Source organism: Ictalurus furcatus, chromosome 13 (assembly GCF_023375685.1).
Source record: "Ictalurus furcatus strain D&B chromosome 13, Billie_1.0, whole genome shotgun sequence".
Lineage (NCBI taxonomy): Eukaryota > Metazoa > Chordata > Actinopteri > Siluriformes > Ictaluridae > Ictalurus > Ictalurus furcatus.
In genome coordinates, this window is record NC_071267.1 from 25876339 (window position 1) to 25895278 (window position 18940).

General features: G+C 41.1%; 1 long non-coding RNA gene across 1 annotated transcript; it reads left to right on the forward strand.

Annotated features, from left to right (window-relative positions):
- Positions 1–8849: 8849 nt before the first annotated feature.
- Positions 8850–9590, forward strand: LOC128616806 (uncharacterized). Its single transcript, XR_008387489.1, has 4 exons — positions 8850–8924; positions 9048–9162; positions 9247–9335; positions 9503–9590. It is a non-coding gene; the product is annotated as an uncharacterized LOC128616806 (long non-coding RNA).
- The last annotated feature ends 9350 nt before the right edge of the window (positions 9591–18940 follow it).

Genomic DNA, 18940 nt, shown 5'->3' on the forward strand with positions numbered 1-18940 from the left:
GCCACCTAGTGTGCAGGCGTAAAATGCATTCACGGTCAGCGCCACCTATCGTCCGTGCGTGAATGAGCTGAAATTAATGCGTAATATACAGTAGCGTTTTATTCCGTACGTACTACAACCAACCCAAACTGACCCACAATTTCACACAGGAAATCGTATAAAAGGCTGCAGAAGATATGAACAGAAAACACACATCAGACGTGGTTTATTTATTGATTGATTGATTTATTTATTTATTTCCAACAGATTTAGCCTTTTCAAGCCCCGCTGATGACACGTCATCGGATGTTAGCGGTTCCTCAGAACTCGCACTCGAACTCGTATTGTTCCGTATGTTCCTGGTATTGCGAAAGTAATTTGCACTTGTGCCTCGGTGTTTGTTGAAAAGCACAACGATGCCAGAGTGTGTGCAGCTCCAGGAACAGCTAACAACCTTTAACAGGGTTCAGCGGGAACTGTGGTGCCACTCAGTGCGAGATGAGGAAGCGTAATTAACTCCTCGGGAGCTGCGAGACGCAGAGCTGAAATTCTAATTATATTAGAAGATGGATAGATTTGTATCTTTGACAAACAGAAATTGAAAACAGCAACATATGGCAGCTGTGTGTCACTGTCTCGCTGTTAAATCTTCATATTGGGTGGCAGAATTCCGCTGAACAAAATGCTAGCGTTTGACAGAAGCGTTTTGGCTTAGATCACAGTAACTGACTAGTAATTAATCGATGAATAGTCCGATACACGCCTTGCCTGTTGGATTTTCAAGTACATTATGCAAAAAGGAAGTATTATACGGTATATATAATTACTTAAACTGTAATGTGTAAGTAAAAAAGCTTACTCGGTGCAATTTGGAAATGTATGTACGTATGAACTTATGTAAAACTTTACTTCAGTAGTCAGTAGTTAAATCTGTATCCTTTATGTATTCATCGAAGCATTTTATCCTGGTTAGGGTTGTTGATCCAGAGTTTATCCCGCGAACGCTGGGTGTGAGGTTGGAATACTCACAATCCACCGGAAAACCGCACACACACACAGGTAAAACATGTTCATCGACGCCTCTTTGGACCGCATGTTGAGATTTTCCCATGAACAACTCCCAAATTCCAACTTCAACTCTTGGAATCAACTCCAGTCCTTTTATCTAATTCATTTGGCATGAAATAACGAGGAAACAGGCCACACCCGGCCACGAAACTGCGTATCAGTCAACCGTCCAATTACTTCTGAGCCTGTGAAAATGGAGAAAAAAAAAAAATTGGCTGTAATTCTTTAACGGTTAATTCAATATTTTTGTTAAACCTGTTGAATTAAAGCTGAAGGTCAACACTTTGAAAATTGTGTCACTGTTACAAATATTTATGGACCTGACTGTCCTCGACGAAGACGTTAACCCGAGCTCAGGATCGGACCAGAAACCCTGGAGCTGTGAGATGGCAACACTCCCCCCGCCCCACCCCCACTGCTCTAAGATCTATATTTAGACATTATTAATAATCGTCTACTCTAGTATTTATTATTTCATAGCCACTTGTAGCTTTCACTATCAGATTTAAAACAATCGCCTTGAAAGCTATAAAACAGACCCCCCCAGACCCGTTCGTACCTGAAGACACGTCCAACCGAGTTTCTTTCAAGCCACAAGAGCGGCTCACTTCGACCCAGCATCGCTCAAGACAAGCGCAAGCAGCAGTGGAAAGAGTGACTGGAGTATAAGTGTTGCTATGTAGTAATAATTCACTTGAGGAAAAGTAAAAGCAGTCATTAAGGAAATCCCTCCCTTATCAGAAAGCTAGCATTAGCTGGTTAGCTAACTCAGCCACAAGCTTTTATGGTTTCAGTAGCTTGCTAGATTCATTAGCTAGCTAGCCAGCTTGTGTTCATTCATACGTGTTCCTAGCTACATATTAGCTCCTTACACATTAGCTTTCCCTATAGGCTGTAGCAGCACTTGGATATATTGAACGCGACAGACGATCGCTACCGAACATTGAAGTGATATCTTAAGTGAGCTAGTCTAGCTCACTCTGCTAGCTAATGGCTTGCCTGCATATGTTTCCGCCTAATTTACAGATCATCATTATCACGCTGTTTCCTTTGAAGCGTTTAAAATGGAAGATATCGGATGAATTGGGCGCAGGGATGCTAATCTGTCTCCACTGTCTCAGACATTTCCGTGCAGACTTTCGGCAGGAGACGTCTTTATTAGGTTCTGATCGGGTCTCGAAATCGAATTATTTAAATAATAAAAATATATTATGACGTTATTATTCTCAAGGAAGCAGTGTTTTCGTGAACCTTGTACTAGCAGTGTTAATGTGAACCTTTTTCGTTTGCTACTACTAGCGGGTGCGTGTCTTTTGATGGAGACTTGAAAGCACTTCTGTAATAGTAGCCCTGGATAAGGACCTCTGATAAATGCTGTAGCGTAAAGCACTCAAAGGTCAGCCAGTCCAACCAAAGACAGCATTTAGTAAATAATTCAAACAGCCACCACAGCACAATACAATTTAACATGTGCACTGCCCTAATAAACTCAGACTTTAAATTGAATCGTGTGTACACTGACAAAGAGGGGTGATAAATGGCAAATGGTCTCTCTGGACTCCTGTAGCTGTTTTACTCATCACTATTACTTTAGCAACGTTTACAGCTTAAAATGGTGTCCAGGTTTTCAAGCCTAAGCTACAAGCTATCGCTGATTCAAAGCAGAATGTCAAACACGTGCTCAGTGTTGAATTTTTCAATGTATAATAGTAAACTACTGTTAAATATTATAAATAATTTTCTACTACAAACAATTTATGATTTTTTGTTGTTGTTGTTGTTGTTGTTGCAAAATTGACTATTTAAGGATCTTTAAACTTGCCGACCGTGTCATGTCTACCATGGACAATTCCTCCCCAGACCACCAGAGGGCACCCTCAATCATTTTATTCCTATTCTTCTTCTGTTGTCTGCTCCATTTCCTTCCTTGATTGTGCTCACTTGTTTCTAGTTTTTGGTTCCTCTTGTCGTTGTTGAATATTTTTAGTTGTTTATAATAAAATACGCCTGTAATTGCATCCTACTTCCTGGGATTACTTGACAGACCAGGTCTGGTTGAGATCTGATCTCAACTCAATTAGACCTGGATCAGATTGGATCTCAACTTAGTAAAAAGGGTGATGGTACATGTTACAAACGTGAGTAGAAATTTGAAATATTTAGATGTGTCTATGTAGCCTGAAAACTTTGAGTAATCAAGGGATAAAAAGTTTTCTGAGAAACACTGTATTGCAGTGAATCTTTAGCCGCGCAGTGCTAATGAAATAAATGGTGTATATATAGCTAGATCAGAGTTTTCGCTAGGAATTTCCGGTGCTGGTCATGGCGTCTGAGAACGATGCGATTTACCACACAAAAGAGTAGAATTCTGATCATATGTTAATTATTAATGGGCGGCTGTGGATCAGGTGGTAGAGCAGGTCGTCCACTGATCGTAGGGTCGGCGGTTCGATTCCCAGCCCACGTGACTCCACATACCGAATTGTCCTTGGGCAAGACTCTGAACCCCAAGTTGCTCCCGATGGCAAGTTAGCGCCTTGCATGGCAGCTCTGCTACCATTGGTGTGTGAGTGTGTGAATGAGACACAGTGTAAAGCGCTATATAAGTGCAGACCATTTACTATTTATTACTGCTGCGGGAAAACACTGAAATCGTGGGCTATTCAAGAATAACGCCACTTAGTAACATTAATGTTTAATTAACATTTCTTGCATACAATCAACATTTAAATAAACATAAATGAAATAGTCAACAGGCCTATGAACTCAACGAACAGCCAAGAAGAAGAAAACTTTCCATTAAGGGAAAATATTACTTTATGACACGAGTATTTACCAGCTAAAGGAAACCCCTGAGCTAGATAGCTAGCTAAAAAACATTATCAGTCAGGCAGAATTAGCTTCAGACAGTGTGATGTATTATATTTGTAGTATAAAACTGCTTGTTAGCGAATAACCTCAGGGAACGATGAAAAGGGTTTTGGAATGGGAGAGCAGTTTGGTTGCTGGCAAACACGGCACGCGTTGTAAAAGTAAAACGGTCTCTGTATTTCTCTGACATAAACACATTACACTCGTGGCTTTCTGGGTCTTCTTCCATTCTCGTGTCTTGTAAGTCAAACACGTTGCACCTTTTTAAATCTACTTTATTGGAAATATTTCCAGGTGTTAGATTTATCAACAAAAATATACAAGGATTCACTTCATACGTTTACATTAATTGTCAGCAATAATTTAAAAAAAAGTTAAATAAAAAAAAATTTAAAAAATCCATTAACATCCATTGAAACTTGCAATTTATTTATTTATTTATTTATTTAAACCAGTATGACACTTGGCGATTATCGCAATAAGACTTAAAAACTTGTACATGACGTTCTTTTAATTAGCGCTCTAGGTGTCATGTGTAGAAACACACCATTATGCTAGCTTTATGAACCTCATCTCATGGCAATAATCTCTTGCGATGGTTGTTCACCTGTGTTTTGTAATCCCAGTGTATATTATAGTCCTTTGTATCTCCGATTGTCTTTCAGAGCTAAATTACCTGGTTTTAATAGTCGCGTCTTTAATTCCTACTCGATATAATCCAGTTTTAAGTGAGTGGTGTCGCATTACCTGAAATAAACTCTACAGATGGATCTACTGTACGATCCAGGATGGGTCCTCTGAGTCTGACATTCACCTCACACCTCCGGGGTTCGGGGGTTCGATTCCCACCGTGGCCCTGTGTGTGTGTGCGGAGTTTGCATGTTCTCCCCGTGCTGCGGGGGTTTCCTCCGGGTACTCCGGTTTCCTCCTCCAGTCCAAAGACATGCATGGTAGGCTGATTGGCGTGTCTAAAGTGTCCGTAGTGTATGAATGGGTGTGTGAGTGTGTATGTGATTGTGCCCTGCGATGGACTGGCACCCTGTCCAGGGTGTACCCCGCCTTGTCCCCGATGCTCCCTGGGATAGACTCCAGGTTCCCCCGCGACCCTGAAAAGGACAAGCGGTATAGAAGATGGATGGATGGATGGATGGTATCAGTAAACCAATAAATCTATGTACTGACACGATGTGAATCAATTGATGAAGAAATGGAGACTGTATGTGAGGTGAAGGTATCGCCAAACGTTGTGCGCTTGCAGCCTGAGGACAGCCATGATGAGTGACTGTTATAAAGACTAAAGTGTGGCTTGTATAAATCTGGTCATCGATTCTAATCGTTCCCACAGGGACGGTGATGGTAGAGTCAGTTAGCCGAGCGTGATACTGCTGAGAAACATAGACCAGACATGAGCAGGATTATTTGTTTGTCATTGTCAACCGTTTGTCATTTCAATTAACCGTTCTTACGCAAGTCCCAAAACCGCATCGCACAACAGAGTCGGCTTTCTTCTGTTGGAAAGGGAGGAAATTAGTAAAGGAGGTCCACAAGGACAACAGCAGCATTAGACACTTTAATGGGAACACACCAGAGTCTCTTTCAGGTAATCGCATCATTATCTCTCAATCAATCACCATTCGGAAACGACGTAAATCCAACAGCCGCAAAAAAAAAAAAAAAAAAACCCGTATAGCACATATCTTGAATTATTCACCAGCCCGGGCAGTTTAATAACACTGAAGGCTGATGGATGGAGTTCACCCAAAGTCATAGTCACTCCATCATGTTTAATGCCTGCACGCTTGGAGAAATTTTCCGATACGTAAGCAAAAACAACAAACGAGCCGAAGTTTCATGAAGTTTCGTGTTGGAAACAAAGAGCTTACCGAACATCATTCGGTGGACACTTACTGTATGTATAAAACAATAATAATAATAATTTAAAAAAAACGGATTTACAACGTATAAAAGCTTAAAAGACATTTCACTCAGGATGGAAAAACAAAAAAAAACAGACGAAGAAATCGGTATTATGACTTGTCACAGTGCGTAAGTTTTAACTGCTGCTGAAAATATTGGCGCCCTGCATACTGTACAAGAAAGCATTAGGATTCCTCTTCACCTGGAGTTAATGTGAGTTTTAGCCTACCTGTGATTACGCTCTAGCAGGTCGGTTAGTTTTTAATGCATCCAAAATATGCAGAAAATTCAAACTTTTTTAAAGATCTTAAATGAGCCGTAAATTAATTACATCCGTTTCTTGGTGTTAAAAATTTGATGGCTCGGATAAAGGGTTTTTCCCCTGCAACGGTGTCTTCAGGAATTACTCATCTAAAAGTTTGTAATATTATCACTAAAATGGTGATTTTCTTTCTTTTTCTTTCTTTTTTTTTTTTGACAGATCAAAGATTTTCCGTACAACAAATTCTGTTCACTCTGTCAGTATTACAATGAAATGAATGTTTTATTGTGTTTTATTGGTTATCAGATTCATTTCTAAATCTAAGGTTACTACAGGACACGTATATAAAAACGGTTGAAATTGTACCCAGTCTTCATATTCATCACAAGATGTCTGCTCTTAATATAAAAGAGAAATATGTAGCGCTGATGTCATTAGACACTTCTAAGCTTGAACTTTGACATATATGAGCAGGTAATAACCTGTTAGGCTATTTTTTGCATGGCTGAGTGTACTTGTACTTGGAGACATGACAAATGAGAAGAAAATTATAGGGTATATACATTTGAGGGGAAAAAAAAAAAATATGTATATATATATATATATATATATATATATATATATATATATATATATATATATATATATATATATATATATATATAAGAAGTTAGAGAAAGGCAGACTGAAAGAGAGTGAGGGTTCACAAAGTGCAGACTCCTTTATAGTTTTCTGCCTTTGCTGATGTTTTTGATGCACACAGTCCATATATTTTTAATTGCTGTCTACGCAGGTGTCTTTTAGCTCTGTTTACAAAATCAGACCTGATAAAACCAGAGAGGAATAAAAACACAATAAACAGTAAAAAAAAAAAAAAGAAAGAAAGAAAAGATGTAGTACATTATCAATATAGGCCTTTCTACAAGTTACATATCTACTATCCGTTGTAGACAGGGACAGGGTTGACATTTTCACTGTTAATCCTTTTTTGGAAAATGGAAAGCACTGTCATTAGCTGCGTTTACATGGACAACGATAATCCACTCTTAATCCGATTAAGACCGTACTCTAATTAAGAAACTACCATGTAAACAGCAATTTTTACTTACCTTAATCTAATTAAGGTCATAATCGAAGTAAGCAATAATTGAATTAAGACAAGTGGAGTATTCCTGTTTTAGTCGCATTATGGACGTGTAGTAGTGACATGTAAACACTTTAATCATAATATGAACGTCGTGTGGGAGTTTGCACCGCATTTTGAGACAGGACACACGGCAGTTTTACGTTTTACGGCGAACAAGAGAGTTCGGCTGTGTCCCAAATCGCATACTTTCCTACTATAGGCCTGTAGTGGGGAAAAATACATGTATCTCGGCTACTATACAGACGGTAAGTACGCGATTTGGGACACACCCACCGCTTCAAGCAGTCGTCTATTAGCACGTACAGCATGACAAATAATTAACCGCACTTAAAGCGTTCGTAAAAAAAATAAATAAAAACACCCAAAATTGTATACGGTTCCATAACGAAGACCAACTGTATGTCGATACGTGAAATTCTGGAGGGACGTCGGACGGCGTGGCGCGGTGACGTAATGACGCGGGCTGTTAATCTAATTATGTTCTAAAACGTGTAAAACGGGAACATGAAAGGAATATTCTAAAAGCGACTCATGTAAACACCTTAATCACATTATTATCTTACTCAGAGTAAGGTCAATAATTACATTACTGCTGTCCATGTAAACGTAGTCACTGTTTTGCTATTTTCATCCAAAAATATTCGGTTCATCCTTAATGAATATAAAACGTTGTCGTGTTACCCTATTGTGTTCACCTGTTCGGTGTTAGCCCTCGATTTGTTTGATTACTTACAGTATATCCCGGCGTGTCTATGCCGCATTACGAAGTCTTGCTGTTTGTAACATACATTTCTGAGGCTTGTTTTCCATGTTCTGGTTTTTCTTGGTTTTGACCTCTGACTATAATTCTTGGAATAACCTTAATGTAGACCCGCCTCATCGAACTTCACATTACAACTCTATACTTGTTAGCTAAGATGAACAAAAGCTAGACGGATGCATTTTACTTCACATTAATAAACTCTAAACATTTTCTAATGTGAGATGGGGATAAATGGGCGGAGCTTTTTATCGCCAGGGGGTCAGTTAACATGGGAGAGTTCAAAACATCTACACAATCATCAGTCATCAATCGTCAGTCATTTCTAATTCATGTTGTGATTGGCTCATCTGCCGTTTTTATTAACCGGGAAAAACAAGCGTGAGCTTTTTGTCGTAGTTTTGAGTGATAACTCGCAGGCGTGTAACCAATATTAAAATGTGTACATGTTAATTAGGGCAAATTTATCCATCCACAGACATTTCACATTATCAGACTATCTGAGTGCACGTAAATAGCAACGTCTTATTGTTTTGCAGATTATTTGAAATATTCGAATGCGCTACGTTGTGTTTTGTCAGCTTGTTAATGAAATAGACCATGGTCTTAGTGCAGGTGATGTCACTGTACATGACTTGAGACCCTTCCAGCTTTCTTGAGACATGCTGGTAAAAAAAAAAAAAAAACTTGGTTTGTTTTTTTAGACATGATAAAAATTTTTACAGAAGCACTCCATTCTTGATGGTGAGGTCAGCGGTGGAGTCAGAGTCTATCCCTGGAGTTTTTCATAAGTTTACAGTCAAGCCAACAACGATCTACTTGTCAGTGTGTGTATTGTTTCTGCAGGCAGAAAGCTTCAGACACAAGTAAAGGATAAGCTTCGCTCAAACAGAGCTCTGTACTGGTGGTTCAGCAGGCAGGTAAGTGCGTCTCTCACCCTGACCGGTCCACTAAGCCTCACACTGGCTGGCCTGTCTTTAAAGAGTTTATCCTGAACACACTGACACATCAGGCCTGACACCTTACAACTTCCTTTCATCCAGTACGTGCTCAGGGTTTGACCTGAGGCGTGATTCACAGCAGCTGCTCTCTGTGTACGTCTCAGTGTGACCATCACGGATCAAGCCTCGGCTCAGGTGGGACTTCATCAAGTAACAGGTGAGATATTTGTTTCCTTTAGAAGTATGCAAGTGATACAAAGTAGAGGATAGATCTCTCTAAATAAGCTCCTTCCTTTGAAAGTACCAGTGGCTCAGTGGTCTTGGAGGTGTGGTCGGATCTGTTACCGAGAGGAACACGTGAAGGGCGAGACCATCAACAGGTGACCTCACGTCAGTACCCCGGTTAGAATTCACAGCAGTGTTTGCAACCCTAACTTTCCACTAATCATTATTCCAAGAGAGGTCAGATATACGACTAATATGCTGCCTTCACGCCATGTCCGTCCATCCATCCATCCATCCATCCATCCATTTAATGTACTTCTTATCCTGTCCAGGGTCGCAGGGAGCCTGGATCCTATCCCAGGGGACTCGGGGCACAAGGCAGGGAACACCCTGGACGTGGTGCCAACCCATTGCAGGACATAATCACACACCCATTCACACAGTATGGGCAATTTGGAAATGCCAATCAGCCCATAACCCAGTCTCTGGACTGGGGGATTAAACCGGAGTACCTGGAGGAAGCCCCCGAAGCATGGGGAGAACATACATTACGGACTCTGCACACACAGGGCGGAGGCGAGAATCAAACCCCCAACCTCGAACAGCAAACGTGCTAACCACTAAGCCGCCGTGCCTCTATGAATGCCAAATCATTGCTGTAATTCCTACTCGGTTATTCAGGTAATTTTTCTATAACCTCTGACTTTCCGAGTTACGCTAGCCGTCTACAGCAAACGGTCAGATTTAAGTGGTCATTTTCCATAACTGTTAATTGTTGAGCTCTTCATTTTCTTTTACTAAAGGTTAAATGAAGTTCTTGTTGTTGATGATGTAAATATATAAAAACAAAAGATTTTTTTCTGGCCAAAACCATTTGAACACCAACCACATTGAAATCAACTCGTACGCACAAACTTCTGTGGAAGACTTTGAGGCGGCATTAAACCCATAGTGGGGATGGCCGAAACAGTTTTAATAGGAGAAGAGGATAGAACCCTACCACTCTGCCCCTGGAAGCACTAGAAAACATTGGGCAAACCCCAGACGTCCACTTGGCGTGTGAATTCTGGCTCTGACAGTTCCTCCACCTCACCTACATCACTCCAGTTCATAATTGCTCTCAACTAGATCTCTGGTGAGATCTGCGCAAAGCTGGGGTGTTCTTTTTTTCTTTTTTTTTAAATTCCCATTCACACAGGCCTGCAATATTTTCTAAAAAATTGAGTTGGTTACTGGTAGCACAATTTAAACCACTGTTTATTTAAGTGTGAAAGTAAAAACCTTGCGTTCATCTTTTTTAATCACGTCCCATGGGATCCCAGTCCTCGATGCACTCCTCTAGTCACACCCAGATGCGTTGTGAACCTTTCTGTCAAGCTTTCTGAAGGAAAAAAAAAAAAAAATAGTGTGTCATTTATATCACATGTCTATTCACACATTCACACCTAGGGGCAATTTCGAGTCATTTAGACTAGCCGGGGACCCTGGAGATTTGAAGTGGTAGCGTTTCCCGCGGCACCACCTGACTAACCAACTTTATTGTATATATTTATACCTTAACGATCTGCCAGTGCTTTAGAGCTACAGCACTAGCTCTGAAACAAACTCCTCAGTGTCGTCCTCGCACTATCCGGAGGTACGGATAGAGCCGTTTTCTTCTGGAGCGACGACAGACCTGAGTGAGGAATGACACCTTATGTCTTTTCTTCGTCATCCTCAGTGCTGCAAGAGCAAAGTGTGCTTTTTGGGACAGAACTGCAGCTGTCAGTGTGACTGTGTTGCAAAAATCCATCACTGACACAGTAAAGAGGAATCGGGTCAACCACGGAGCCCTGGAGAAGCAGGAGAAGTGTCCATCATCGAATAAGGACAAGGTTGGCGATGTTTCTGTGGCTTCCGGTCCTCGGAGTAGAAGTGTGTGCAATCCCTGAGTCCTGCATGCATGAGATAAAAAAAAAATTTAAAAAAAAACTCCGGCTTGAGAGTACAGATCGGCCGCTTGCGGGCGCTTAAGAGTTAAATTCCCTCAGTTCTGCACACATGAGAGTAAAAATCGCCCGCTTCCGCACACATAAGAGTAAAAACCACCTGATCCCGCATGTATGACGGTAAAAAATTGCCCTTATACCCTTTTAGTTGGAGCCCACCTCATACACACGGTGTTTATGCCACCATTTTAGCATCCAAAAAAGCGAATAATTCCACTGTGTGTCTCTAACTGAGGGCCTGTGTGCGTCGCACGTCAAGTTTTTTGCCGTACTTCCTCTTGCAGGAATGTTTTTCAACTCCTACATCAAAGACTATTCCCAATTTGTTTCCGCAGATCGAGCAATCTCGCTTGCCGCTGATTGGAATGTTAATAAAAACACCCCGGAGGGTGACCGTGTGTAATGAATACCAAGTGGCGCTGGTGCAGGACACTCCTTCAGCCTTGGACAGGCTTTTGTTGCCTGTAGCACCAACGCACACACACACACACACACACACACACACACACACACCCTCCAGAGACACCCTGAGACACAGTCTATCAGAGCTTCAGCCTCATGGACAGCCCGACCAGGGACTCTCTCTCCGAAAGGCATGGGTTTGAAATGCATAAGTCACAGCCTTGAAAACATCATAAAGCACGCCTCGGCTCGCTTTCAGAGATGCCGCGTGATGGACGGCTCTACACAAACAGCGCAATTAGCAATCGCATCAGGTTGCTGAAGGACGGAGATCATGAGCCGGGGCGAGAGCGCAGCATTGATTAGAGGTCCCTCCAGGCGTTGGGGAACGACGGAGAGTAAAGCGAGAACGGGAAAGTAGGCCTGCTTCCTCGCTCAAGCTGTCCCTTTGGAGAGATGAGCCTCCCACGGCGAGGTTTAGTCCGTAAAGTGAGATGGAGTGGTGAGCGATGGAGTGAATGGCAGATGGAAAGATAGTGATCAGGATTTCTGAAGGCTACCATGGCTTTACGATTAGCTCCTAAAGGTACAGGGTGTGATTTTCTCGAGTGAGGCCGTGTCTCCACGATGCACAGTTCAATCCGGTCCAGGTAAACGGCATGCGGACAGTGACACGGACAGTGCAGCTAGAAATTAAAAAAGTAATAATAACTTGAGTAGAACTAAAAGTCTAATAATATCAGTGACTACGTTTACACGGACAGCAGTGATCTAATTATTGACCTTATTCTGAATAAGACAGTATTCTGATTAAGGTGTTTACAAGAGTCGCTTTTAGAATATTCCTTTCATGTTCAGGTTGTACATGTTATAGAACATAGATCGATTAACATCACACGTCATTACGTCCCCACGCCACGCCGTCTGACGTCCCTCCAGAATTTCACATATCGACATACAGTTGGTCTTCGTTATGGGACCGTATACAGGTCTGGGTGTTTTTAATTTTAATTTTTACGAATGCTTCAAGTGCGGTTAATTATTTGTCGTGCTGTACGTGCAAATAGACGACTGCTTGAAGACGTGGGCTGCGTCCCAAACCGTGCACTTGCCTACTATATAGTAGCTGAGATACATGTATTACGCCTACTATATAGTAGGTAAGTACACGGTTTGGGACGCAGCCGTGCTCTCTTGTTTGACGTCAAACGGTCGAGCGCTGCCATGTGTGATCGTGTCCTGTCTCACAGTGCGGTGAAAACTCCCACACGACGTTAATAGTGTGATTAAGGCGTGTACGTGTCTGTAACGCACGTCCATAATGCGACTAAAACAGGAATACTCCACACGTCTTCATTCCATTTGCGTTTACTCCGAGTATGACTTTAATCAGATTAAGGTCGTCAATAATCTCTGTTTACATGTTAGTTTCTTAATCAGAGTATCGTCTTAATCGGGTTCATATCGGATTATCGTCGTCCATGTAAACGTACTGATTGACAGATAGTGTTGTTTCGTATGAAGAAATAAACACCTAAATGAAGCAATGGAATACATGAGGAATAAATGACTTTGGGGTGTGCTGTTTTAGGAAACTAATAAACACCAGGGTGATGAGATGAGGCGGAGTTAGCATCCAGTAACAGTAACATTTTTCCAATAACAGCAGTGTTTTATTCCTTTTATACCATATAAATTTTCCAATAAGTACTTTTTTTTTTTCATTAAACAACAATATGAAGTACTTTTTATCCATGTTTAGTTCCATTTGATGTATTGGAACGTCCACGGAATAAGTTTCAAGCAGCCATAGTGTAGATCCTTCGCTAGTTCGTAATGATACCGAGAAATCACAAAGATGTTCAATGTCATATCGATGAGAAATTCAGCTGAATTCAAAATCCCAGAATGCAATGCAGCTATATGACGCTGAGAAAAGCGTCTTAAAGAGTCTAAAAGCGTCTAAGCTGACACCACTGAGGACCACACTTTGATTAGAAAGATTACTATGCAAATCGTTCAGGGTGGATTTAGCAGGCAATGGAGAAGAATATCTAGTGAGCAACCCGAGCAAAGAAAGGACGAGAAATGCAGCAGGAAAAACGTCATCAGATCGAACGTAACACGATGAAATCACATGTTTATCTTTATAAGTTCACTTTAAACTGTTTGAGGAGTACAAATTCTACACCACCATAGGAAATGCTACTATTTGCTTTTGACAGACAGAATGACCGATCAGCCTGCTTTAAGAGTGTTCGCTTAAAGCGCACCTATTATGGATTTGAAACGCGCCTAATTTTGTTTTAAAGTTCTCGTACATCAGATGTACACGCATCCGAGCTCCAAAACACTTTAACGTGCTCATGATTTAAACCGCAGCATTACCTTTTCTCCTCCCAGTGTCACAAACGACTCGTTAAATGATTCGTTCTAAATGATTCATTCTAAACTCCTCCTTTCAGAGAGCATACTCTGCTCTGATTGGTCAGACATCCCAGTCTGTCATGATTGGTCTAACCGCTGTCAGCGTGTAGAACAAAAAGGAAACGCCCACAACCGTAACGAGTTTCAGCTCCGTCTGTCAGCGAGCAGCCGATGAAGACGAGAGGCGGGGCTTTGTGTTACAAACCTACGTAGGTTCGTACAGGAAGTAAGTCTGGAATCACTAACGAGTCGATTCAGCCGTTCAGAATCGGTTCCTTTTTATTCAGACTTTATTACGTTCCCAAACAGCTACGTATATAACACACTACAGGAAAGGTAATATCTGAAAAAACATAATAGGTGCACTTTAAGGTATTATTACATGATACATGAAACACTTTTACAGGTTCGATCAGATACTGTATATCGATGTTTAAATCACAAGTGTACGTCTTTAATTTCAGATCGCTCTTGTTTTTTACAAAAGAATTATCCGTATGAGCACAGCACCAGGCTCTGTCTTTTCCGAATCTGCTCCCCAAACACAGACAGGAGTGTGAAAGGTAAAATAAACCAAACAACAGCAGTGCGATCTCCCCGGACTGAGAGTCGTCTGACCGACCTGTCGCAAACAGCGTGCTGTGTGATTTAGATTTGACTCTTCACTTTCCGCCCGTTCCGGTTCCCTCCCTTCCTCCAGAGACACAAGGTTCTCTGGTGACACACCGAAGCGAGCGTGAAGCAAGTCTGCCCTCTTGTGGAAGTTTGTTCAGAGAGAAAGACCAGCGTGGTTATGGTAGACGGTCCAGAGAACGAGAGAGTAAGAGAGCACAGAGCTGAGAAAATTCTGCACTGACTACATCTGTTGAATGTTTTGCCATGTAACCGGTTGGTCCTGGTGACAACGAAAGGAATACGACTAGCCCAGTCGACTGGTATGTTGTTCTAAGCATTAACATCATCTTCGCTATAACAACCGAGGACATCATCGAGGACCGGAGTAAAGTATCGTCCAAAAGGCCACCAGCATCCTGCATGGACTCACACTACGCTGTCGTTTCCTCTCTGCTTCCTGGCAGACGGTAGTAAAGCATCCACACCGTTAATACCAGACTCGGGAACAGCTTCTTACCCCCCAGGCGCTCAGGATCCTTAACACCCTTCTGCCTCTTTGAGCAACGATACACCCTGAGCTGAAGTGACACAAAAACAAACCCACCATCCTTCACGCCAAATACGCAAGTCAAAACGAAGGCAAATTGATCCATTTCCCGTTAGGATGTATAAGGAATAAAACAAGCTGCGGTGTGCAGTTATAGGAAAATAATCAATGACAGGGTGGCGTGATTAAGAACAGGTACTGCCACCATCGTAAAGGTCATTATTTTCTGAGACAAGCACACCCCAGCGTGTTCTATTCCTTTTCTCCCACAGCGTTACGATTTGTAATATTTAATTATATATTAACGAACGACGCGTAATTCTTTTCTTTTTTCAATCTGTTTATAGTTACGTTTATAGTGTTCATTTCTAGAACGAAGCAAATGTACATTAATGTAATAATGTAATATAAAAGTTTTTTTATATAATGTAAAAATGTCTACAAATATGCTTAACGATCTATTATTTTAAAAAAAATCAGTTGGTTAACGCTAATTTAATTTGAATAATATATTACACATACGCATAAATTATGCAAACATGAATCAAGGTATAATAATAATAATAATAATAATAATAATAATAATAAGCCACATGAAAATTATTATGCGAATAATAAAAAAAAAGATATTTAAATAAAGTCATATTTATGACATTTCCATTTCCTTTTTCTACTCGTAAAATGAGTGAATGAAATAAATAATCGCTAAAGGTACGCTCACACACACAGCTATTTTATCGCTGTACTTTAAGTCACCATTAGGCGTTCCTAACTACTGGTTGCCATAGTAACATTTATCAATGGGTGGTGCAACTAACTTTTAACAACAAACCAGTTTTCTTGCCGCAAAAAAAGAAACATTCTGGAGGGAGAGCGTTCGTATATAAAATTCACCAGTGTGTGTGTGTATATATATATATATATATATATATATATATATATATATATATATATATATATATATATGCATCACATGAATACGAAACAATTCGAACTTGCAGTCAGCATGGCGGCTCACGTATCACGTGCGCTCCACCGTCTCGTCTCCGATTGGCTGCACCGGGTCGCTCCAAATTTGCATAAAGTTAAACTTTTCTGAACTCCAGCTCTCCAGGCTCCAGCTCACTGAAAGCGAATGGTCTCCGGTGGCTTTGTCGCTGTGAGTCGCTGTACGTGTGAACGTACCTTAATGCATGTGTTTATTTCACATTATTTGGTGCACTATTTAAAATGAATACTAAGACTATAACGACTTTAGTTACAGTAACATTAGTTGCCGTTGATTACTAATGAACATTATGATCATGTTAATGTTACTTAAGGGAAGCTTAATGTAGAGTTTGAAGCCATGCTATGAAGTCTATCGTGTAGAGATTGAGCTTGGATTTCAGCTGGATAAGAAGGATGTGTGTGTGTGTGTGTAGGGGGGTTGTGTGGATTGTTCTAAACTAGGCCCTCAGGGCCTGCAGCACTCCGTGCTCTCTGTTGGCCGATAAGGAGGTCCATTTCTGAGACAGGTGAGCTGAGCGAAGAGAGTCAGCTGCGAGACAGTGACTTACGGCTCGTTGTAGCGAGAGTGACACGAGTCGACGGTGACCCGCTGCCACCTCCAGTCCATATTAATCTCCAGCCGAGGGCCGGGGGAAGACTCGCTGACGGCTCAGGCGGTAAATGAAGCCTGTTACTCTAGCAGAACGGATTCAGAAAGGACAAAATGCCGTGTCGTGGGTAGAGAGCGAAATTCCTCCACCCTCCAAGTAGCAGGAAAAATGACTTTCAATAGCATATCAGTGCAAGTCGCAAAACCTTCAGGACGATGAAACGTACAGCAGCCATTAGATGGAAAGTACGGAGTCGGAATGGCCGGATCTACTATAACGCACTTCAAAATGGCAACTTTTATTTATTTATTTATTTATCTATCTTGTAAAATGACGCTATATCTCCAAACCGTACACCATTACGTGCTCTAAGCAATCCAAACATTCTCACTAGCTCATATTCCAAACCTTTTATAGATACACAAGCAAAAACGGCCAATCCGTAATCCTTTCCATGTGTGATGGACGGTGAATTGGTGACTCTAAATTGCCTTCCATGTCGTACACAGTAAAATCCCTAGTGTTGAATTAACACCCAGAGTGTTTAAATGAGTCCAGTGGACTTCTATAAACACTGTAGGGTGTGAATTCAACACTGCGGGTGTTAAATCAAACACTGGCGATTTTGCTGTGTATTCCCGCGTCACGGCCGGCGTTCCCGAGAGATCACGCTCTTCCTGAAGATGAACGGTACACCGTCGTGGATTTCTTTCCAAGCTGAGCAGCCAGGATTCCAGTGGAATTTCCGTTACATTTACATTTACGGCATTTGGGCAGACGCCCTTATCCGGAGCGACTTACTTTTATCTCATTGATACAACTGAGCAGTTGAGGGTTAAGGGCCTTGCTCAAGGGCCCAGCAGTGGTAGCTTGGCAGTGCTGGGGTTGAACTCCTGACCTTCTGATCAGTCACCCAGAGCCTTAACCACTGAGCCACCACTGACACAAGCAGAAGATTCTTGATCATGATTGATGTTGATTTAATTTTCTATAACCGCAGCGTAGGTTTATAGTAGATGTGCTCGTTCTTATGCGTTATCGTTTCTATAGCAACATCTCATTCAGCGGGACGTGTACGGAGGACGATCCACATAAACACGTAAAGAAAACCGTTAATAATAATGGAGTTTAACATTTATGGAAGGAGTCTCAAACAGAGGTAAAGCTGAAACTTCAGGACAGAGGAGTTGAGGAGAAATTGTTTATACACATAAGTGATAACTGTAACATTTTATGTATAAGTATAAAGAAGGGCTCGACTGACTGATCAGACGGTACATCGTTAGTGTTTTGTTTTTTGGGAAACGTGTCAATATCTGATTTAGTGTGTGAAGGGCAGTACTAAATGAAAAAAAAAAAGATCTTTAAATAAAATAATAACAATTTGCACCGATCATCCTGTTCAAAAGTTTACACCCCCTCCCCCTGGCTCTTAATGGGTCGTGTCGCCTTCCTTCTTGAGCATCAGTGAACGTTTGCACCATTTGTTATAGTCGTGTACGAGACGAGTCCCTCAGTCGTCCTCGGGGTGAAAAGACGGCTCTGAACATCATATAGGATTTTCCTGAAGAACAGTGGGCGGTTTAACTGCTCAGGACAAACAAGGGACTCGTGAAGAACTCTCACAGAACATAAACACGGCCGTTGTTCATCCAGGTCACGACACACAGGATTAATAATCGAGGGTATGTAAACTATTGAACAGGGTAATTTTTATCAATTCAGCTATATGTAAACATGTTATGTCAAATAGTTTAATCAGGACAGGACTAAATAAAAAAAAATAAAAAACATGGGATTTTTTATGATCCGTCTCATTTTGTTAACAGTGTTAAGATTGAGCAGATTCTGCAAGGGGTGTGCAAACTTTTAGGCACAACCTAAATCTTTTATTTTCATCAACAATCTTTTATTTACTTTAATATTTATATTCATTCATATTTATTTCATTTTAAAAAAAAAAGAAAAAAAAAAAAGTGCAGTACATTTCCATGCTACAGTCAGTCCTGTTTATTTGTGTAATAAACGTCAGCAGTATTTTACTCTGAGCGTTAAGTATCGATTTTAAAAACTATCGGTTGATTAATAGGTTATCGGGGCAGGTACTGTAGGTACCGCCCGACTTAGTCATCGGTATCGGTAAAAATCCACTATCGGTCGCGCTCTACTATAAAGTGATAGGTATGTAAA